The sequence below is a fragment of the Moschus berezovskii genome, chromosome 20 (genome assembly GCF_049115385.1).
Source record: "Moschus berezovskii isolate FMDL1 chromosome 20, NW_MosBer_1.0, whole genome shotgun sequence".
In the NCBI taxonomy this organism is placed as follows: domain Eukaryota; kingdom Metazoa; phylum Chordata; class Mammalia; order Artiodactyla; family Moschidae; genus Moschus; species Moschus berezovskii.
The window spans coordinates 65,087,262-65,108,414 of record NC_142479.1 but is presented as its reverse complement, the minus strand read 5'-3'; the positions used below and the strand labels follow the sequence as shown (position 1 = coordinate 65,108,414).

General features: G+C 56.3%; 1 long non-coding RNA gene across 1 annotated transcript; it reads right to left on the bottom strand.

Moving 5' to 3' along the window:
• Positions 1-3,677: 3,677 nt before the first annotated feature.
• LOC129538034 (uncharacterized) lies at positions 3,678-5,989 on the bottom strand. The gene is made up of 3 exons (XR_008682149.2): positions 5,854-5,989; positions 5,196-5,261; positions 3,678-4,404 (listed from the first exon to the last, which is right to left on the bottom strand). It is a non-coding gene; the product is annotated as an uncharacterized LOC129538034 (long non-coding RNA).
• Positions 5,990-21,153: the final 15,164 nt, after the last annotated feature.

Genomic DNA, 21,153 nt, shown 5'->3' with positions numbered 1-21,153 from the left:
TTTGCCCAGGGGGTCCCCCAGGGGCCCAGCATGTGTCTCTCACACCCTGCTGCCCTCCTCTCCTCTGGGCACTTTCTTGAGTCCACTGTGGCCAGAGCACTCTAACTTCTCCCTTCTCCAGCCAGAGAAGGTAACTCCCTGGCTCCCTGGTTAGCCAGGTTGGCGGCCTCCATCAGGACTGGGGTGAGGTACAAGTTGTTTCTTTCCCCAAATAGGCCTGCATTTCAAAATGATTTACTTTTTTCCAAAAGCAGAAAGTCAACCAGGCAGTTTTTAATATTTGTTTTTCTGCTTCTTTGTATTTTCTGACTTTCTACAAGGATCATCTATTACATACATAATTTAAAATAAAGCATCACTTCAAAGTCCACTCTCTTGGAATTGGTATTTGCATTTCTGGGAAAACACCTCCAAGAAATAATCCTATATAAACGAAAAGCGTTGTGCAGAAAGAGCTGGATTCAGTGGAGCAGATTCAAGGCTCCCTTTGAAGCCCCTCCCTCCCCCACCATCCAGTACACTCTTCTCTGGCGGGGAAACTGAGGCCCCAGAGCAGGGGAAACTGAACTGAAAATGGTGAGCATGGCTGGGCTACACGGACACCAGCTCTATCCTGTTTCCTGTTTGCCAGGCACTGCGCTCAGTACTCTTCTTCATGTTTTCATTTCTTCCCAAGACTCTGCAAGGACACCACTGTTGGTTTCCCCCAATCTCAGGTGAGGAGTGTGAAACTCGCCAAGCATGGGTAACCTGCCGTGACAGGGCAAAGCTGGGACTCGAAGCAGGCTGAGTCCCCCAGTGTGGCTTGTCCATTCTGGCCTTACGCTATTGGGTGCCACCAAGCAGCCATACCCCCTTTCTCCTCATTAATAGAGTCCTGGCCCCGGAGATGAACAGTGATGGGGCTTAGCCAGTCCTACCAGCAATCGGTCCAGGGTGACCATGAGACTCAGGCCTGCCAATGAAATATAAGGAGAGTGTCTGTAGGATTCTGAGAATTCCAAGGAGAATATGTTATGCTTGCACCTCATTTCATCTTGCTCACTACACTGTCATTTCATGAGGGTGTGATGCTTGGAGCTGTGGCAACTATATTGTGCCCATGAGGCGCAACATCTTCAATACTAGAGTAACTGAAAATCTGGATTTGCTTTCTCAGGATGCAAGACTTGCAGCACTAAAACTGGGAAAGTCTTGGGCAACAGGATGATTGGTCATCTTAAATTGGTGGCATTGAAAGATAGAAGGAACTTAGCCCTTGCCAATATCCTTGAGTTGTTAATTAGCTCCGGAACCCGTAACCTCTGGACTTTTTTGTTATATAAACAATGGTTATTGTAAGAGAGGCTACAATAATGTATTATACACAAAGGGAATGTAGCCAATGTTTTGTAATACCTGTAAATGCAGTGCAACCTTTAAAACTGTATAAAATAAAAATAATTTTAAAGAAACAAACAAAAACCCAGTGATTGCCTTTATGACTTAAGTCTCTTTTGTTACTTGTGGCTGAAATCACGGGCATGAGCATTGCACACCTTGCATCCCTTTATACTCTTCATGCACTGTGCCCCCTGACCCCATGACCCCCCTGTCTGCCAGCCATCACTCTGTGTTCACCCTGTCAGGTCTCCGTCTAGGGCCGCCTCCTCCTTGAAGGCTTCCTGAGCTTCTCCTCTGCCAGCTGCAAACTTGCTCACCTTCGGAGGCATTTTACTTTACTCCTTTGTTCTGATATTGCTTGCTCTCTCTCCCACATTGCAGCTAACTGGGTGCTCGCTGTTTCTCTTCTTACCTGCCCCCATGTGCCTTCCCTTCCCCCATGCACTACAAGCCCCTGGGAAGTGGGCACAGACAGAATGACTTTCTCAATCTTCCCTCCACCCCAGTCCCGGGGCAAGAGAGTGGACTGTGGTCTTGGTTGAACAATCCAGGGATCCCAGGTGGAGTGACTTCTCAGTGAGGCCAGGCCCGACCTGCCCAGTTTCATTCCTGGACCAGGGACTCACTGCACCCTCAGCCAGTTTCAAGGCCCCAGGGCCACCCTGCAGTTTGAGATCTGGCCAGTCCTCTCAGCCCGGTGGCTGACTCAGCTCCTTATCACCTGTCTGCCCGGCCCTCTTTCTGCGAGCAGCCCCACAGGTGGGTGCTGTTTCTCTCCTCTGGAGACTCCAGCGTTTCCTCCTCTGGCTGCTCCCTGCAGCCCCACGGCCCCTGAGAATGTGCCCCTCCCTATCCTTTGGTTTCTGGACTCCCACTTTTCCTGAAGCTGCGCCCGACTTCGCCCTGCCCCACAACAGGAGGTGTGCAGGTCACTTCATTTATAGATCTTTCAGGTCGTGATTCAGGCCATACTGCCAGGAAAATGCACTGCTGTTGTTGGGAACAGTCCAGGGCCTTGTTCAGCCCCAGTTTTCAGTGACCTCAGGATGCTCTCTTCTCCTCTCACCTGGATGCTGTTTACGGTCCTCGCATTAGACCAGGGGCGGGGCGTGTTTAGGTCACTTCCCCTGAATGAGCAGCTTCAAGATGGGGCTTGAGAAGGGCTGGCGTGGACAGGGGTCAGGCTGGGTACGGGGTCCTGGGGTGGGTGGGGAATGAGCCAGCCCAGCAGAGCTTTCTGGGGTGGCCGCTCCTCTTCTAGGGAATTGGTGCTGGAGGGGGAGGTGGCCTGGACTCTGAGGCCGGCCACGGTGGGACGGGAGCCAGTGGGCTTCCAGGAAGGGAAGCTAAAGATACCCCCTTCCCGGCATGGCTGGAACCCTGAGAGGACAGGGATCCAGTTCCTGTCCTGTTGTCACCGGGGGGCAGGGGGTGGTGACCAGGAGGGCCTGCAGCAGCTGGTCTGGGCTGGGTGCGGCCGGGGGGCTGGAGCACAGGACCGAGCATCCATTGGCTGAGTCCCTGGGCCGGTGGGCGAGGTCAGGGGGGCAGGGCCAGCATGTTCCTGGAAGCCCTGCAGCTTTGTCTGTCTCTCTGCCAAGCTGCCCACTGCATTCTTTGCCCTCCTATTTCCAGGCAGTCTCTGTATAGGTCTTGGCCCCGGCCTGCCTCGAGCCTGGTGCCATGGCGCCCGTGTACGGGGTCACTTGAGCTCTTATTTGGGGCAGTGGTTGAGGTGGGCAGGGGGGATGGGAGGGGAGCTGATGGGGATGGATCCTCTTTCCGCTGTGCAGCTCTGGAAGCTCCAGGGACCTGGGGAGGGCACCTGTGTGAGAACACTGCCTTGAAACCAGGGATCACAGGTCTGTGTCTGCCCAAGGTAGCCCAGGGCGTGTAGGTGAGTGTGAAGGGCATGGTGTGCCCCGTCTTCCCTGTGGGGGTGATCCGAGGGGTGCAACGTACACGGTCTTCCCAGAGGTCGGCCTTCATGTGAGATTCCAAATCTGCATCCGTGGAGGGGAGGGACGGTTTGGGCCTGGCTGCCCAGCGTGCTACCCGATCGGCCCTGAGGGGCCGCTGCCCTTGAGGCTTGTTCGTCTTCAAGGCTCTTGGCTTCTGGGATCCTGTGTTCCAGTGTGTTGGCACCTTCGTCCCCCTCCCCACCCCCCTGCCCCAGGATGTGAGGATGGGGAGAAGCATAGGTTTGGGCCCCGCAGCCGGTTTTGTGCAGTCTGGTGGTTGCACCATGGACACTGAGGTCATTGCCTGGGTTTTTTGGTTTTTATTTAATATTTGTTTTATTGTGGTAAAATGTACAGAACATAAAATTTTCCACTTTAACCGTTTTTACGTGTACAGTGTCGTTGGGCAACCCTCACCCCCGTCCATCTCCAGAACCCTTCGTCGCGCCCAGCTGGAACGCTCCCCATCAGCACTAACTGCCCGCTCTCCCTCCCCACCAGCCCCTGGCAACCTCCACATTCCCTTCTGACTCTGTGGATCTGACTATTCGGAATGCCCTCTATGAAGTGCAATCCTGCAATATCTGTCCTTTTGTGACCGGCTCACTTCACTGATCACAGTGTCTTCAAGGTCAGCCTTATTGTCAAGTGAGTCAGAATTTCCTTCCTCTTTAAGAGTCCCCTGGACTAAGAGTCTCTTGTATAGATAGATCATGTTTTGTTTATCCATTCAACCATCTACAGACACTTGAGTTGCTCCCACCTTTTGGCTGAGATGTCTGGTTGTTGATCCTGGCACCAAGGAGCGGTGGGGACCTGGGCACATGACTGGACACCTCTGGACCTTTCATTTATGACATGGGGTCTGTTGTTGTTGTTGTTCAGTGGCTAAGTTATGTCTGACTCTTTGCGACCCCATGAACTGCAGCACACCGGGCTCCCTGTTCTTCACCATCTCCCAGTCTCCTGGTTCTCACGTTTGGATGAGGTCGTACACGGGAAGCAGTGAGCATGGTCCTCCCGAAGGTCAGCCTTCATGTTAGATTCTGGATCTGCAACTCTGCGGGGAGTGGGGAAGGGGGCGACTCCACCTCTCAATGCTGGTCCATGGGGAGTGGGAATAACCCCACCCATGGGACCATGGTGAGGATGCTCTGGTGGCAGCTGGTAGGGCTCCGTGCAGGAGGGACTCATCCTGGGCAGTGAGCCCAGAGGGCATGGCAGGAGCAACCTCCCGGGGCCCTGTAGGGGGATTTCTCAGCTTGTCGTCACTTCTGTGCCCACTCCTATATCATTCCTCTCAGCCAGCCTTCAGGAATTCTCTTCTGGGGATTCTACCTGACCTATGTGACTGGGAGATTATCCTGTTCTTCCATCTGGGACTTCAGGTCCACAAGCTTTTCCTCCCTGCGCAAATCTGGCCTCAGCACTCCTGCTGGACCCCCTCCTTGAAGTCAGCAGACCTTTTTCAGGGCCTTGAGTCCAGGGCCTTGTAGTGGGCAGAGGAAATCTGAATATCCAGCAGGCTCTAGGAGTGCCTACCACCCTCCTCCTTGCACTGGTGGTCTCCCTGCAGCAGCCAGGTTGGGCCAGCCCCAAAGGAGACAGCAGCATGGCTCCAGGAAGCCTGTGCAGTCAGAGATGTGAGCCTGAACTCCCCGGATCAATGGGGGGAAGGCTGGCAGCCAGAGGCCTGCGGCGTCAGAACTGGGTCTCAGATTGCCTTGGGCAGGGCTTCCAACCCTCTTCCCAGCCTCCACCCCAGAACATTTCCTTCCCTGGCCCCCAGCTCAGCCCAGGGAGGGGGGCCCGGGCTGCAGGAGTCTTCTCCCCTGTCTCCACCCTACTCACCTCGGGCCCTCTTAGCCTCGGTTTCCTCCTCTGGATCCTGTGGTTGGAGGACAGCCAGCTGAGAGTCTTTCAGGCCGTAAATGCAAATGCGAAAAGGCTGTAGAGGGCCACCCATGGCCGCACATGTAAACAGTAGGCGTCACCCCTCCCACCTCTGCCTCCCCAGTCCCCCCAGCTCCAGGTTGAGGGAGGGGGCAGATAAGCGGATCTCCACGGACAGCGGTGAGACAGACGCTCAGAGAAAGGAGTTACCAGCCAGGACCACGCAGCAAAGAGGTGGCCTAGAAGGGGTGCCCCTCCCCTTGCCCTTTCTGCAGGGTTCCAGTTCCCCGGGAGAGGGGTCCACGTCCCTGTTTGGAGAAGCAAGACTGGGAGCTGTGATTCCCTTCACCCAGCTTATCCCCTGAACCGCTTCATAAAGGAGCTGGGGTGGTGTCCCACTTTAGGGCCTCGGTATGCTCTAGCCTCTCAAGTGCCCCGGGCTTTAACTTCCCTAGCCCTCTCCAAGCTCCCACAGGCCCCTGTCCCCACTGCTATCCCTCCTCTGGTGGCCCGTCTCCAAGATGGCCCCAGGGATCCAGGTTCCTAGTTAGTATTCACACCCTCAGTAGCCCCTCCCACACCGAGTCTTTGTTTCCAACAGAATATGATAAAGTACCAGGGTGTAATTTCCAGTGCAGGGTCGTCAAGTGTTGCCTCTTCCATCATGGTCTTTTGGCTCACTTGCTATCGGGGAAGCCAGTCACCATTCTGCAAGGATGCTCAGACTACCCCACGAAGAAGCTCACGGAAAGAGGGACTGTGGTGCTCACTCCAAGCTGTGAGCTGGTGCCTTAAATAACACACAGTCATCGTGGGAGAGCCCATCCGCTCTTCCCTGTCCTGTGGGTGGGAAGCTAGTCCTGGGTTCTGCTGATGCTCACTGCTGCTGCTGCTAAGTCACTTCAGTCGTCTCCGACTCTATGTGACCCCATAGACGGAAGCCCACCAGGCTCCCCCGTCCCTGGGATTCTCCAGGCAAGAACACTGGAGTGGGCTGCCATTTCCTTCTCCAATGTGTGAAAGTGGAAACTGAAAAGTGAAAGTGAAGTCGCTCAGTCGTGTCCGACCCTCAGCGACCCCACGGACTGCAGCCTACCAGGCTCCTCCATCCATGGGATTTTCTAGGCAATAGTACTGGAGTGGCTTGCCATTGCCTTCTCCGCTGATGCTCACAAAGAGGAGATGTGCTCAAGTGCGATGCTCTAGGGTCGCCTTAACGTTTGTCCACAGATGCTATGGGGGGTTTTCTCCTGCCAGAGTCTTGCCGGCTCCAGAGAGGGAGACGATCTCTGCCTCCTGACACTGCGGTTCTGATCTCAGTCCAGCTAAGGCTGGTTCCTCAATAATGAGGCTTTTCTCCCTGGTAAGATAGTACATCTCATTTGTATCATACGTAGTCTTTTGATTAATGCAGCTCTGACCCAACTCCTATAGAATAATAATTCAAGTCTAACAACTGAGCTTACTATGTGCCTACTTAGGTAACTGAAGCCATTGTCTTTTATAACTATCACGACAATCATGTGAGCAGGTATTATTGTCCTTGACTATATCTTCTGAGGCCCAAGGTCATTTAACTAACACCTATGAGGACTGTGCGAAGTCAACTTGCACTGGCTTAAGCAGTCAGAAAGGGGCTATGTTACTGGCTCACTTGACAAAAACGCACAGGATGAGAGCTGGGCTTCAGGCTCCACTGGACTGAATCACTGAATCCGGCTTCCCCATTGGTGTCACCTAGAGGCTCTCTCCGTCTCTCAGTTCTGGTGATTTCAGCCACAGGCAGGCTCTCCCTAGGTGGCTAAAAATGGCTGCAGCCGACCTGGGCAAAGGCCAGGCTGTCTAGCCACAGAGCTGCTTGGGTCTTGTCCCCACGCTGGGACCAGCAAATGGGGCTATGCTCTGATGGGGCCATCCTGGGTCATGCTCCCCTATAGGGGTAGGGGAGGTCAGCCCTATCAATGAGCCACAAAGACCAAGAATGGTGGAGAAGCGCATATCGGAGGTCTGTTACAGGAAGAAGGGGAAGGGGTGCTGGGCAGACAAAGGCAGTGGATGGCCTGTCTTGCAGGTCGTTGATTTGTGTAAGGCCTCCTCCTCCCACAAACACTGCAGACCAGGTTCTGGGCCAAGCCTGGGATGACAGGTGCCCTTGAGGGGAGGTCAAGGCACCAAACAGCCTGCAAGTGCTGGGGGAGGGGAGGGTGAGAGTTAGCTGCCTCCTACTTGCTGCTCAAACTTCACGTCTGGCCAGGAGGCCAGAGGATGCTGGGGTGAGGTGGGTGTGATTATACAGGGTCACGCATGGGGTCCCTGCATTGGTGACTCTTGTCAGCATCTCGACTAGCAACAGACACAGATGATAGGATTATCTCAACCAGACTGACACCCAAATGCATGCAAATAAATCTGGGGAAATCAGAATAAGGTGGACAGGCTGCGTGAAGGCCATTGTGCTGGGTATGATAGGGCAAGTAGCTTTGAAAAGTGACACCATTGGGGGAACTGAGCAGAGAGACCTTTCTGGTATTTCTTACAACTGTGTGTGAATCTCCATTGATCTTAATACAAATTTCCATTAAAGGAATTTCGTTTTGGTGCCAAAGCTGGGCTTCAGGGCTACTCCCCTGTGCTCATGGCTGCCCAGGCTTGCAAGGGGAGCCCCCCTTCCATCACGGCAGAGCCCCTTCACAGCATCTTCAGATCCAGGCTGTGTCTGACCCACCAGGGGCACTCATCAAAAGTGGGATGAGACTAAACAAATGCATGAATGGATGGGAGAGGGAAGAGATGCATGAATGAAGGCGTGCAGGCATGGGTGACTCTGAAGGAATCATGAATGGACGCACTCCGGGCAGGATGAAGACACAAAGGCTTAGGGCAGGAGGGGAACCCTGCTTGGACCTTGGGGCAGGACTGCGCCTTGAAAAGCCCACACACATGCGTGGCCTGAGACCTGGGTCCCCTTCAAAGGAACTCTGCCTGCAACTAAAATTAAGGGACTCGGGTTCTCAGTCTGCCATTTCGACACCCGGAGGTGAATTCCAAGTCCACAGAAGCACTTCTTACTGTCTCATCCCAACCCCACCCACAGACCTCCCTGGGGTCTGCCCTCCACACCGCCATCCCTGTGAAGTAGGGCCTTGAACCTGGTGGGGTCTGGGGCTGGGGGCTCAGATCCAGATTTCCTCCAGATCTAGACTTCTCTGCCCATCCAGGTGAGCAGAGAGCCACTGACCTGCACAGGGGAGGGGGAAGGGGGGAGGCGGGGAACCCTTGCAGGGCTGAACAGCCTTAGATTCCTACTCTGCCCTCGCTACCTGGCCCCGTTAGAAAGCCCCTTTTCGTCTTCTGGGAAAGCAGTGGAAACCAGGGCCTCACAGAGGCAGTCTAGTAAGAGCAGGAGCCTGCCCCCCTTCATGCTTTAGGTCCCAAAGTCAGGCCCAGGGAGGGGAAAGGCCCTGCAGGCTCCCTCCCTGTTTCCCTGTCAGACCTCCCCATCAGGGTGGGGGCCAGGCCTGCGCTTTCCCAAAGGTCTTCTACCCCATCCTTTTCCTCTCCCTCCTTCCCTCTCTCTCCCCACCAGCTTCCCAAATCAGGGCGGGGGAGACCCAGTAAGCTGAGCTGAAGCCCCTCTTAGGCACTTCCCTGAGCTCATCCGAGGGCATCTGGGCCATCTCTCTCTGCACCCCCAGGGTGGGCAAGGCGGCTCCAGGCTGCAGCCCCCCACGAAACGGCTATCCTCCGCACTAGGAAGGCAAATTCGAGGGCCCCGACTCCTTGCCTAGAGCAAGACCCTGCTTGCCTTCTTTCAGGAGTTTTTTCCAAGGGAATATTTGCTGATCACCGGAACCCCTTTTAAAAAAAAGCCAGGAGGAGGTAGTTCTAGTTAAGAATAGTTCTAGTTAAGGGGGAAGAGCTGACTGGTTCAACTGCAGGTCAGTGGGCCCGGCCCGCAAGGCCTGCACTGGGATCTGCTCTGTAGCAGTAAAAGCGGTGACTTCTGAGGGGTCCGCATTCAGGGTCCTGGGTCCCTGCACCGCTGATGCTCAAAGGGCGGGCTCTGGGGTGGGGCTGACCGGCCCTCTGGTTTTACAGACAGGCCAGGAGGCGAAGCGACTTGCCCACCAGGAAGGAGTAAGGGACCCACCCCTGAAACGAGCCCCGGCACTCGCACGACGGGGGCGGCCTCGGCCTCGGCGGTATTAGAGTCGGGCGTGCATTGATCGCTGGTGTAGACGCAGCCTCTCTGCGCGCCGCGCCCGGCCGGCTGTCGGGAACTCAGGCCGGCTCTTCGCGCGCTTCCTGGAAACGTGCTCCCGGGCGAGGAGCCGCTCGGTGGCTGCAGCCCCAGGCCGCCTCGCCCGAGGGCCGGGCTGGGCACCGCGGCGCCCGCGGGCTGCCGCCCCCGCAGGGCCGCCCTGGGCGCTGGTCGGCCTCGGGGGATCCGGCGCGCCGCGGGGCGGGTGGGAGGCGGGAGGGAGCTGGCGGGCTGCCGCGCGGGGGGGACCCGCCGGGGAAGCCGTGGGGCGGGATGTCGGCAGCTGAGCGGCGAGCCCGCCTCCCTTCCCGGTAACCTCGCGGCCACCCCGAGGGAGGCGGGGCCGCGCCGGGAGGGGGCGGGGCCGGCCGCGTCCCGCCCCCCGAGGTTCCTGGTCGGCCTGTGCCCCTGGAGGGGCTGGGGCGCGTCACCCCTGCAGGAAGAGAGCCCCCTCCCTGCTGCTTTCCAACCAGAACCCCTGGGCACCCTTTCAAGCACAGAATATTTATTGGGCATCTACTAAGGGGGAGCCCCTGGGTGCAGCCCCCTGGGATGGCAGGCTGTTTCTTCCCTAGGAAATGTTCCAGCGTTTGTGGATTAATTTACTTGTAAAACATAGGCACCTTATTGCTAGGCTTATATATTGTGTATCGGAGAAGGCAATGGCAAGCCACTCCAGTAGTATTGCCTAGAAAATCCCATGGATGGAGGAGCCTGGTGGGCTGCAGTCCGTGGGGTCGCTAAGGGTCGGACACGACTGAGCGACTTCACTTTCACACATTGGAGAAGGAAATGGCAACCCACTCCAGTGTTCTTGCCTGGAGAATCCCAGGGACGGGGGAGCCTGGTGGGCTTCCGTCTATGGGGTCACACAGAGTTGGACACGACTGAAGTGACTTAGCAGCATATATTGTGTACCCACAAAGGTTGCAATCTTCAAAGGATGAGATAAAGAGTAGAAATAGAAAGGTTGTGTTTCTTTCCATGTCAATGGCTTGTCTTGCACTGCCCCGCCTCAACCTTCGGAGACCTAAATTTAGTGGCTGCATCCGGGCTGGACCTCAAGTTGGAGAAAACACCCCGACTGTCACCCTTATCCTCCCACTGGGATCCATATCATCCTGCCCCTCCAGGTCCAAGGCTGAGCTGTCTTTGGGGGCCCCGGACCCCACTTCAGCAGACAGTAGCAAAGGGTATGCTAGTCTACGCGGGATGCCCTTAAGTCTGGGTTCAAATTCATGTCTGCTGCTTTCTGGCTCGGTGGCCTCTGGCCTCTCTGAGCCGCAGGGTCCTCTTCTGTAAACTGGAGGGGGCAGTGTCTCCCGCTGCCTAGCAGAACACCGGAGTGCAGGCTGCCCCCTGATTTGGCTCTGCTGTGATTGGGTAGCCATTCCCGTTTCCAGGAAATCTTCCTGACCCAGGTATCAAACCCTAGTCTCCTGCATTACAGGCAGATTCTTTGCCGTCTGAGCCACCAAGAAAGGCCATGGGTACCCCTGAGCTACCCTGAATGGTACATCAGTTAGAAGCACATCCAAAGGGACCAGGCAGGTCATACAGATTCAGACAGAATGAATTTATTGTGTGTCTGGCTTCCTGGTGGCTCAGATGGTAATGAATCTGCCTGCGATGCTGGAGACCTGGGTTCGATCCCTGGATTGAGACGATCCCTCGGAGAAGGGAATGGCTACCCACTCCAGTATTCTTGCCTGGAGAATTTCGTGGACAGAAGATCTTGGCAGGCTACAGCCCATGGGGTCACAAAGAGTCAGACATGACTGAGTGACTAACACTTTTAGCTTAGGGCATGGTGAAGGGCAGGCTTCCCTGGTGGCTCAGATGGTAAAGAATCCGCCCGCAAAGCGGGAGACCTGGGTTCGATTCCTGGGTCGGGAAGATCCCCTGGAGAAGGGAAAGGCTACCCATTCCAGTATTCTGTCCTGGAGAATTCCATGGACTGTGTAGAGTCCCAAAGAGTCGGACACAGCTTTCACTTTCAAGGTGAAGGGTGACATTATTATTAATTACAGTAAAATCTGTGTCACCAAACTGAGGGGCTTCAAGGGAGAGGAAGAGTTCAAGGAGGAGTCGATGACAGAGAAGAGGCAGGGATCAGAGTCAGTCAGTCAACAAACACGGAGTCTCGGCTCTGTGCCCAGCACTGTTCTGGGCACTGGACAATCAGGGTGCTCATTCAGCAACCTGGGATCCCTGGGAGCCCAGGGTGTCCCCATTGGGGAGCATCGGAGTCGCCTTCAGGCCGGGGCTGAGGGCCCCCAGGAGCTGGGGTGGCGGGGTGCAGCCAGGCCCAGAGCTGAGGTGTGGTCCCCTTGGGCGGAGAATGACTCAGGCCCCTCCCAACCTCCCCACAGCCTGGGTTTGGTTTGTTTAAGAACAAATTAGTCACGGAGCAGGCAGCTTTCCCGAAAATAAAATGAGAATCCCCAGGAAATAGGGAAAATTGAAGGCAGGCGGGTGAGTCAGCACGTGCTGGCCCCAGGGCTCCACTTTCCAAAAGGCTGGGCCCTCTTCCCCCTGCCCCCCTCCGGCCCCGCCCTGTCCCCGCTCCGGGGACACTGACTTTCACCTCCCCACGGTCTCAGCCCCCACGAGGCTCCCCTTTGTCTTCCTCCGTCCCCCTTACTTTCCTCCCCCAATTCCCCTCTCCTGCTCCGCGGCCCGGCCTCTCTCGGCCAAGGCTGCGGCCTCACGCATGCGCACTCACTCATTGAGCGCCGGCCGGCCCTTCCTCCGAGGCCCGGGGTTTGCATCGTTCGCGCGTCCATGCGTTCCATCCGTATTTACGGCGCACCTGCCGGGTCCGGGTGCTGCGGGCGGGAGGGAAGACGAGCCGAGAAAGAGAGAAAGCCTCCCCGGCCCTTGAGCTTTGTGGGGAAAGAAGACTCCTGCTGACCTTCGAGGATGTTCCCAGTCTCCCCATCCGCCCACCTCCCCCGGCTTCTCCCGTCACTCCCTCCGCTGGGACACCCAGAACTGGAACCCCCCCCCCCCACCCGGCAGATTGCCTGAGGACTTGATTCTGAGCTCTCTGTCCCTGTCTCCTTCCCAGTCAGAGCCCAGGGCCGAGGGCCGAGGGCCGAGGGGGTGCCTGGGGAGGGCCGACCAAGCCGGCAGAAGAGCCAGGGGAAGCAGTCCTCAGGTGCTGCCCAGGTCAGGGGTGATGGGAAGCTGGGCTGTGTTTAGAATCTGAGGAAGGGGCTGATGGCCACCTGTTCTGTGTCTCTCCGTCCTCAGGCTCCTATGGGAGAAGGAGGCCAGGTCTCAGCTCTGGGCAGGACTCTGGCATGCCCCCTCCAACCTCAGCCCCTGGGGACAGCAGGGAGGGTTCCAGGCTGCAGGCCTCTCAGGACAGTGCCAGCCTGCTGCGGCCTGGGGTCCGTCTGGCCAGAGCAGGTGAGCTCCCTCCATTAAGACAAGCCCCTGAAGGGCTAGGGGGTCTGTGGCTCCCCACATGGCCAGGGCCCTTTGGTTCAGTCTCCTCCCACCCCCAGTCCTTCCTCCCAGATGGAATCTGTGCTGGACCCCTGGGGCCAAGTCTTCCCAGACCCCTCTAACTAGCCCCTCAGGAGCAGGGAGGCAGCCCCAGGCCCGGGTCATCAGGCTGGACTGGGGTCTCCTGGCTCTCTGCTCACCATCCAATCTCTGTCTGCCGCTCTCTATGAATAATTTAGTTGTTCGAATTACAGTAAAGAGCTATTCAGTCTCCCTTCCCAAATCTGATACAAGACGCCTTGGTTCCTTCCAAGGAAAGTCCCTTTCCCAATGAAACTGAGCCTTGTGGGCAGGGATCTCTCCCTCCCCACAATCATTCACCAATATTGGACAAAGACAGCAGATAGATTTTTTTTTTCCAATCTCAGCTGTAAAAAAAATGAATTATAGCTTAAGATGCCAGTTCCTGGGAGCAGGAGAGTGTAACTGTCCTGAGGGGCGAGGCGGGTGCACCCTGGGAGGAGTCTTGGGGGGGCCAATGTCGACCCCACGTCACAAATGCAGGCCCCTGGAGAGGATCTGACATGCAAGAAGGAACACTGCAGGAGCCTGGGAGGAAGGAGCCTGGATGAAACCAACGGGATGGTGCAAGACTGTGCGTGTGTGCACGTGTGCGCATGTGCAGGCATATACATGCACGTGTGCAACATGTATGCGTGCCTGTTGTCCTGTGGCTGTGCTCAGGTGGGCACGTGTGCATTCCTGTGCACACACGGCATTACGTACACAATGTGTGTGCACCTGTGTGGGTGTGGGTGTGTTCTTGGAGTGTGGCTGGGACTGGATGTGGGCTAGGAGTGCTCGGATGATTCTCGAGCTGTCAAGTGACTCTCAGTCTCTGGCAGGGGCAGACATTTCCAGAGCCCAGAGATTTGGGTGAGGAATCCAGCGGCCCAGTCAGGTGACTTGCAGGCAGGCAGGGGAGGGGCTCTAGGAAGTTCAGAGAGAGGGAGGGAAGAGTGGGAAAGGCCTTGGGTGGGGACCTTGGCTGGGAGATGCTTCAAAGAGTGAGGCAACATCCAGGGGCTTGAGGGTTCCGGGTTCCCTGGCCAAGAATGGCAGGAGGTGGGGCTCCCCTGCCTGATGGAACCCACTGGGTGTGGGTCCAGGGGAGAGGGCTGGGGCCCAGGCCTGGAGCCACCGCCCTGGGGATGGAGGCATCTCGGAACCTGGGGTCAGAGTGGGGGTGGTGGCTGCAGCCCAGGGGGCAGGGCAGGGGTGTGTGGAGGAGCTAGGAGGGCTGAGGTCGCAGGCTCCCACTTCTTGCTGCTGTACTGAGACTGGAGGAGGCGGGAGCCTCTGAAGTCAGGCCAGGCGGCAGCAGGAATCCCCGCCTCCAGCCAGCTCTCCCCGGGTCCAACTGGAAGAATGGGTTCTCCCGCAGCCCTGTCGCAGGAATGGACCTGCCTCTCCCACGACTCACCCCCGCCCAGCCTCCTCGCTTGCAGCCTGTACCTGACTTACCACCACCTCCTACCTGGGCCAGCCCAGCGGGCGTCTTCCATGTCTGTCCCGAAACAGGGACACCGAGCACAAACAGCATACATTACAGGGCCCAGAGGGTGAGGTTGGAGACCCCTCCTCACTTCACGTCTTTCTCTCATCTCCATTCCTGCCTCTGAGACTGCCCTGACTCTGGAGAATCCAGAAATGACTGAGGATCAGGGGTTTCTAGAATCACTCGAACTGGTCCCAAATACGCCCAGGGCTGGCCCTGAAGGGGCTGGTCCTTAGGCAGCTGCCCAGGGGCCCTGCCTCTTGGGGGGAAACTCGGAGGCAAATGCACAAAGGCAGCTTCTTGAAGGGGGTTTGTTTGCAGGTCTGTGTGGGGTGAGGGAGGAGAGGGAAATGACAGTCCGCATCAGTATCCTTGCCTGGAAAATCCCACGGACAGAAGAGCCTGGCGGGCTACAGTCCATGGGGTCGCAAAGAGTTGGACACGACTGAGTGACTAACAGGCCACAGACAGGTGTGGTAAGGAGAGAGCCCTGGACTCCATCTTGCCTGCATACTCCAGTGAAGGGCTGGCCCCCACCCTCCCACTGTCACGCAAAGGAGACACGCCCGCCACCCCTCAGGCTCATGGGCTTGTACCACTTTTCCCGCCCAAGCCCAGTCTTGCAGCCCCCAGTTGCGTGAGGATGGGAGAGGGCACCACTCTCCCCCCGGCTAGATGGTTTGCTCCATAGATGCCCAGGGTCCCCTGAAAGTCCCCCATGGTCCCAGCTTCCTGGGGGGCACCTTGAACATTGATTCTCTTCTACCCGCATTTGAAGGCTATGTGACCTCAGCACCCACCCCCTGGCCTGATGTGGGTCCACCCCAGCCCCCCGGGACAGTCTTCTCTGCTTTGTGACTGAGCAGGAGTGCAGAGAGGTGGAGGGCACAGCCCCATGGGTCTCACTGGGGCCCCCTGGAATCAGGACAGCAGCTTCTAGTACCCTCCCTATCGCCCCCTCCTTAAGCCCCAAGCCCAGCCTTGGCCTCCTGAGAGAGGAAGGCATAGTCCAGCTTCACAGAAAGGAGGAGAGCGTTTCCCCAGGTTTGGTGGAAAGAACAGGTAGCGTTCTGATTTCCAAGCCCTCCCACGGCCAGCTCCTTGCTTCCTAGTAGTAGGAATGGGGAACTCGTCCCTCTCCTTCCTCTCCTCCCCTCCCCAGCAGGCTTGTGTAGGGTGGCGCCAAGCTGGGGGCGGAGCTCAGCCACCTCCAGCTCTTGTCCTTTCCTGGGTGGGCACCGACAAGCTTTGTTGGGATGCGGTGGGCAGTTCATCTCTGCAGCCTCTCTCCTCTACCGCTGCCAAACTGCAGCCTCACCAAGCTCCACCCCATCCCCAGCGTCCAGAAGGTTTTACGCCCTCTCACCCCCTGGCCTGCAAACATGTTTTCTTGAGGTCAGGGGTCAGCAAACTTTTTTCTGAAGGTCAGGGGTCCCTATTTGATTCTCTGCTGCTGTAACCTGAAAGCGGCCGTAGAGAATTAACAAACCAATGCATGTGGCTGTGTTCTAGTAAAACTTTGTTGATGGACATTGAAATCTGAATTTCATATACTTTTCACATGTTCTGAAATAGTATTCTTTTGGTTTGTTTTTTTTATGGTTTAAAAATGTAGAAACCATTTGTATGTGGGCTGAACCAAAACAGGCGGCAGGTTGAATCTGGCCCTTGGGCTACAGTTTGCTGACCCCTGTTCTCGGCTGCCCCCGTCTTGGGCCGCAGCCGACACACCCCTTCCCTGACCAGGTGGGACGAGCCTGTGGGACATACCCACAATGCCCTGCCCTGCTTCTTTCCTAATAGCCCAGCACCAGACCTGGCACACAGTAGGTGCTCAATAAGTGTTTGACAATTAAGTGTGCTTCCTACACATTGTCTTTCTGTCTCTCCTTTTTTCTTCCCCAAACTTTTAACTTTTTATTTTGTATTGGGGTATAGCCTATTGACAGTGTTGTGGTAGTTTCAGGTGATGTCTCTCTCTTTTTTAAAAAAAATACTTTTTATTTATTTGGCTGCATCAGTCTTAGCTGCGGCATGAGGTATCTAGTTCCCCGACCAGGAGTTGAGCCCAGGCCCCCTGCACGGGAAGCACTGAATCTTAGCCACTGGACTAGCGGGGAAGTCCCCACATTGTCTCTTTTGATCTTCACAACATGTGAGCAAGACATAGCTATTATCTCCATTTTATAGACGAGGCAGCCGAAGCCCAGAGAGGTTAAGTAACCTGCCCAGGGCCACCCAGCAAGCTGGGACAGAAGGAGGAACTGAGCCTACATGCTGCTTCCTGGGTGGCTGGGCAGCACTGACCTGGTCCTGGGCCTCTGTCCTGAAGCTTGGCCTCTAGAAGGTGTGGCCTGGTTGCTCCAGGCGTCAGCTGGGAAGCCCAGGCTGCCTTTCCTCCTTGGTATCAAGCTTGCTTGGCACTAATGGAGGTTCCCATCAGCCCCTGCCCTTACGGTAGGATTCCTTGTAACTCGATTCTGGGCTTCCTTCTCAGGGATAGACCCAGGGAGGTGGATCCCTGATTCCACGGTCCCCTGTCACCACTCCTCAGCCTCCCATCTGAACCCCCCACAACACAGCCTGTAACAGCTGTCCTCCCTGCCCCCCAGCTGTGGACACGTCCCTACTGGCTGCGGCCTTTATTCAGCCTCCATCCCAATCCTTCTTGCCAAGTGTTAGCCTCCCCATATGTCAGAGGAGGATGATTACGCTGACACCTTCCCAGTCCCGTCGTCAGCCTGGGAATTGGGGCGCGCTCCTGGGCGGGCCAGGCTGGATAAACATGTGGTCCAGCTGTGGCCTCCCTTCCCATCACGGGCGTCTCAGGAGGTTTGTGAGGTTGGAAGCAGGAAGGTACGGGCCTCTCCTCTGGACTAGCAGGCCCTGACCCCAGGACCACTGCAGCTCAGCTCGCCCTTCCAGCTCTTTCCCACAGAACATCCTGGCTTCAAGACTTCCCATCACCTCGGCCAGAGTTCATCGGAAGTCCCCCATCCCCCACCTCCCCTGGAGAGAGAGACAAGGAGGAGAGAGATGGGTTCTTCCAGCAGGGCTGGAGGAGGAGAAGGCTGGGATTCTGGTGACAGGGGTGCGGCGAGGCAGCAGGGTCTCGGGACAGGTCAGACTGTGGGTAGGCACCATGTGGGTCCCGCAGTGCACATCACAGCTCTAGGGGTTAATGAGATGACAGCGTCACCATCAGACGTTGTGGGTTTTCATCCAGAGGCTTGAGGAGGCAATGCCAGCCCCAGGGAGATGGATGGCTCTGCTGGGGAGGGGAAGTATTGCAGGCGGAGGGGCTGGGGAGCCGGGAAGAGGAACTCCGAGGAGCTAGATTCCTTAGTAGAAGGAAGCCCAAAGCTCTCTTCCAGCTCTCCCCATCTTCTTCTCCGTAACTACAGCCTGAAATGCCACGGGTCTCCAGCCAGAGACAGAACATGGCCGTGCTGCCCACCACCCATCCCGGGGGCCTCACTGTACTGCAAAACATCCCTCTGCTATCAACCGAGCTGAGGGTCATCTGCCAGCTGCCACCAGGAAGATGGGGATGAGGTTCCCAGGCCAGAGCAGGAGCAAAGGGCGAACACCTAGGGAGAAAGAAAGCAAGGAGGTGGGGGAAGAGAGAGGGAAGGAGGGAGGGAGGGAGGGAGTGGAAGAGCGCGGGCGGCGGGGGAAACGGAAGAAAATAAAGAAGGATGAAAGGAGAGGGGAAGTAAGGAGAGGGAAGGGGAGGGGCCGTGAGGGCTCAGAGGCCCCTAGGTGGGTATGTGCTGCTTTATCTTCTGGCTCTGGCCCCGGATCCAGCCGAGATTGGCAGCCCAGAGCCCGCAGGCCTGGTTGCCACAGCAACACCTCTTTGTTAGGCACCAGCATCTGAAAATGTCAGACTGTTTCCAGCGGGTCAGATTTGGTTCCCTCCCTTCTCTCCCCTTCTCCTTTTTCAATTCCAGTTGCCTCTGCCCAAGTTGCAAACTTCCTCTGTCTCCATGGGGATGGAGGAGGGCTGTCTCTCTTTTTCCGTCCCAAACATCTGTCTCTATAAACAGTTGTTCGGGGCACCTCCTCCTTCTTCTGGGCCCGGGCTTTGGGGAGGAAGTGCTTTGTTTATCTGGAGGGGGTCGGTTTCCTTGCTCCTCCAGGGGTTGGCCGGTGTGGGATGGCTGTAGCTGTGGACTCTAGGAGCCCTAGGCGGGTGGCCAGTGCCTGCTGCTCCTCTGGGACCAGGGTCTGATGGGAAGGGTGGCTGCTGTAGGCTCTGCACAGTTGTCTGGTAGACCTTGGCTCTGCTTTGCTGGCTGGGCTGCCTTAGACAGCTTACTTAACCTCTCTGAGCCTCTGTTTCCTCCTCTGTAAAGTGGGGAAGCTAACAGTGCCCCCCCTAACAGATCTGTCCAGGGGTGATGACATCACAAAGTGTCAGGTGCAGTCCCTAGAGCTCTCTCCAGAAGGCCCTTGTATTTCATGGTCCCGGGGATTCTTCTTGGAAGTTACTACTATCATCAGCCCCAGTCAGGAGAATGTTGAGACTCTGAGAGGTTGATTGGTGCAGGGATGGACTTCCACCCACGGTGCAAGCCCAGGCTTCTGTCAGTCCATCAGGACCTCTGCCTGAAACCCAGGTCCTTCTTTTACAGACTAAAGAGCTTGGATCAAACAAACGCCTCTCCAGCTTGAGATTTTCATTTATTTCAGGGAAGAAGGTGGGGAGAGCTAAGAAGTTAATGTGGTTTTGCTGAGATCCAGGAGCCAGAACACAAGCTGTATGGGTAAGGAGTCAGGCACAGGGACTCTGATGACTCAGACCCGCCTTCCCTGGCTGGTGCAGGGGACTGGGTTGCAGGCAAGGACAGAGGACTGGCCCAGACTCAGCCCCTGCTTGGCCACCCCAGAGAGCCTGTCCTGGACCCACGTGGCCTAAAGCACCAGCGTCACTCCCATGGGTCTCACCACCCTCACTCCCAGCTCCAGGTCCCGAGATTTTTCTTAGGTAGTCCACAGAATGAGATCAATTACGCTGCTTCTTCCCAAGTGGCGCAGCGGTAAAGAATCCTCCTGCCAATGCAGGAGGCACAAGAGACACGGGTTCAACCCCTGGGTCGGAAAGATCCCTGGAGAAGGGAATGGCAACCCACTCTAGAATTCTTGCCTGGAAAATTCCATGGACAGAGGAGCGTGGCAGGCTACAGTCCATAGGGTCATGAACAGTCAGACACACACACACACACACACACTGCTTCTAGATGATCAGAGGAGAGACCTCATAAGCAACCAAATCAATGGCTGAGTGACAGCTCAGGCTTCAGAGCAAGAAGAGCTGGGTTTGAATCCAGCTCCATTCATGGCTGGTGGACCTCGGGTGAGTTAACTTCTCTGAGACTCTGTTATCTCATCTGTAAAATGGATAGCAGAACAGTCCCTGCTGGAGGGGATGCTGACAAAGCGCTGGGGGCTTAGCTTGGGGAGTGACTATAGAAATGAAGAGGACATTTCTGCTGTGGTTATCAGGAGGGCAGGAAGCTGTGCTCCCCTCTCCCATGGTGGCCTGTGCCTGGGAGACTGGATACTTAGGGATTTGAGTGCAGTATGAGTGGAAGCAAGAGCATGGTGGGAGCAGCAGGGCTGGGGTGGTGGCAGCAGGGTTTGCTGGTTGAGGGTGGGAGAGGCTCCAGCACCCAGTGCAAGCTCCATCATCCCATTAGGCTTCACACAGAAAACAGGGACTGAAAGGTAACATTATGAAGAATTTCTGCAGAGCACCAAACCCCAAACATGGAGCTTTGTTTTAGATGCGGGCCCTGTGTGACAGCCTGCCCCTGAGAATGTAATGTGACTGATCGCTGTCGCCTGGGATGTCTTTCAAGAGACTGAATAAAATGAGCCAAAGCATAGATTCCGGGAGGAAGGGAGAATTGACACTCAGATTCACCCTCCAGCAAATTGAAGTCCCAGACATCACGGATGCCTAACGGTTCTTCGGCACTCCAGCTGGGGTGAGAGGGAAGAGTTTGGGGTGCTAGGTCCAGGCCAGGTATGGCGAGGTGGGGACACCACCCCATCCCCATGGCTGGCACTACAGGCCAGAAGCATTTGAGAAGATGCATAAAAAGCATCCGATGTGAAGCCCTTTCCTGACATTGATGTTGCCTCTGTAAGACATGCCCTTGTTGGACTCCCCTGGTGGTTAAGACTCCACACTGCCGATGCAGGGGGCGTGGGCTCGATCCCTGGGGCAGGGAAGTTCTGCATACCTTGTGGTGAGGCACCGTTCCTTTTAGGGCAACGCAAGCCACCCAAGTGTTTCAGGGGAAAGAGGCATCGTGTTTGCAGCTTACTCTCAAATAGCCGACGGGGGACATGAGGCGAAAGGGAGAAAGGACATGGTAACACGGATGTGGCATGTGAGCGTTTGCGGCGCTTGGGTGAAAGGCATACGGGAGTTTTTTGTCGTATTTTTGAAACTTTTCTGTAAGCCTGAGTTATTTCAAAATAAAAAGCTGGGGTTTTCTGTTTTGTTTTGAAGGGCATTTTACAACTGTTACTGTCGGGGTTTGGGGCACAGGGGAGAAATTGCCCGTCCTGCTGGGGGCGGGTCGGTCCCGCTTGGAGGACCCCAGGCTGGGCCAGAGGCACCTCGGCTTTGG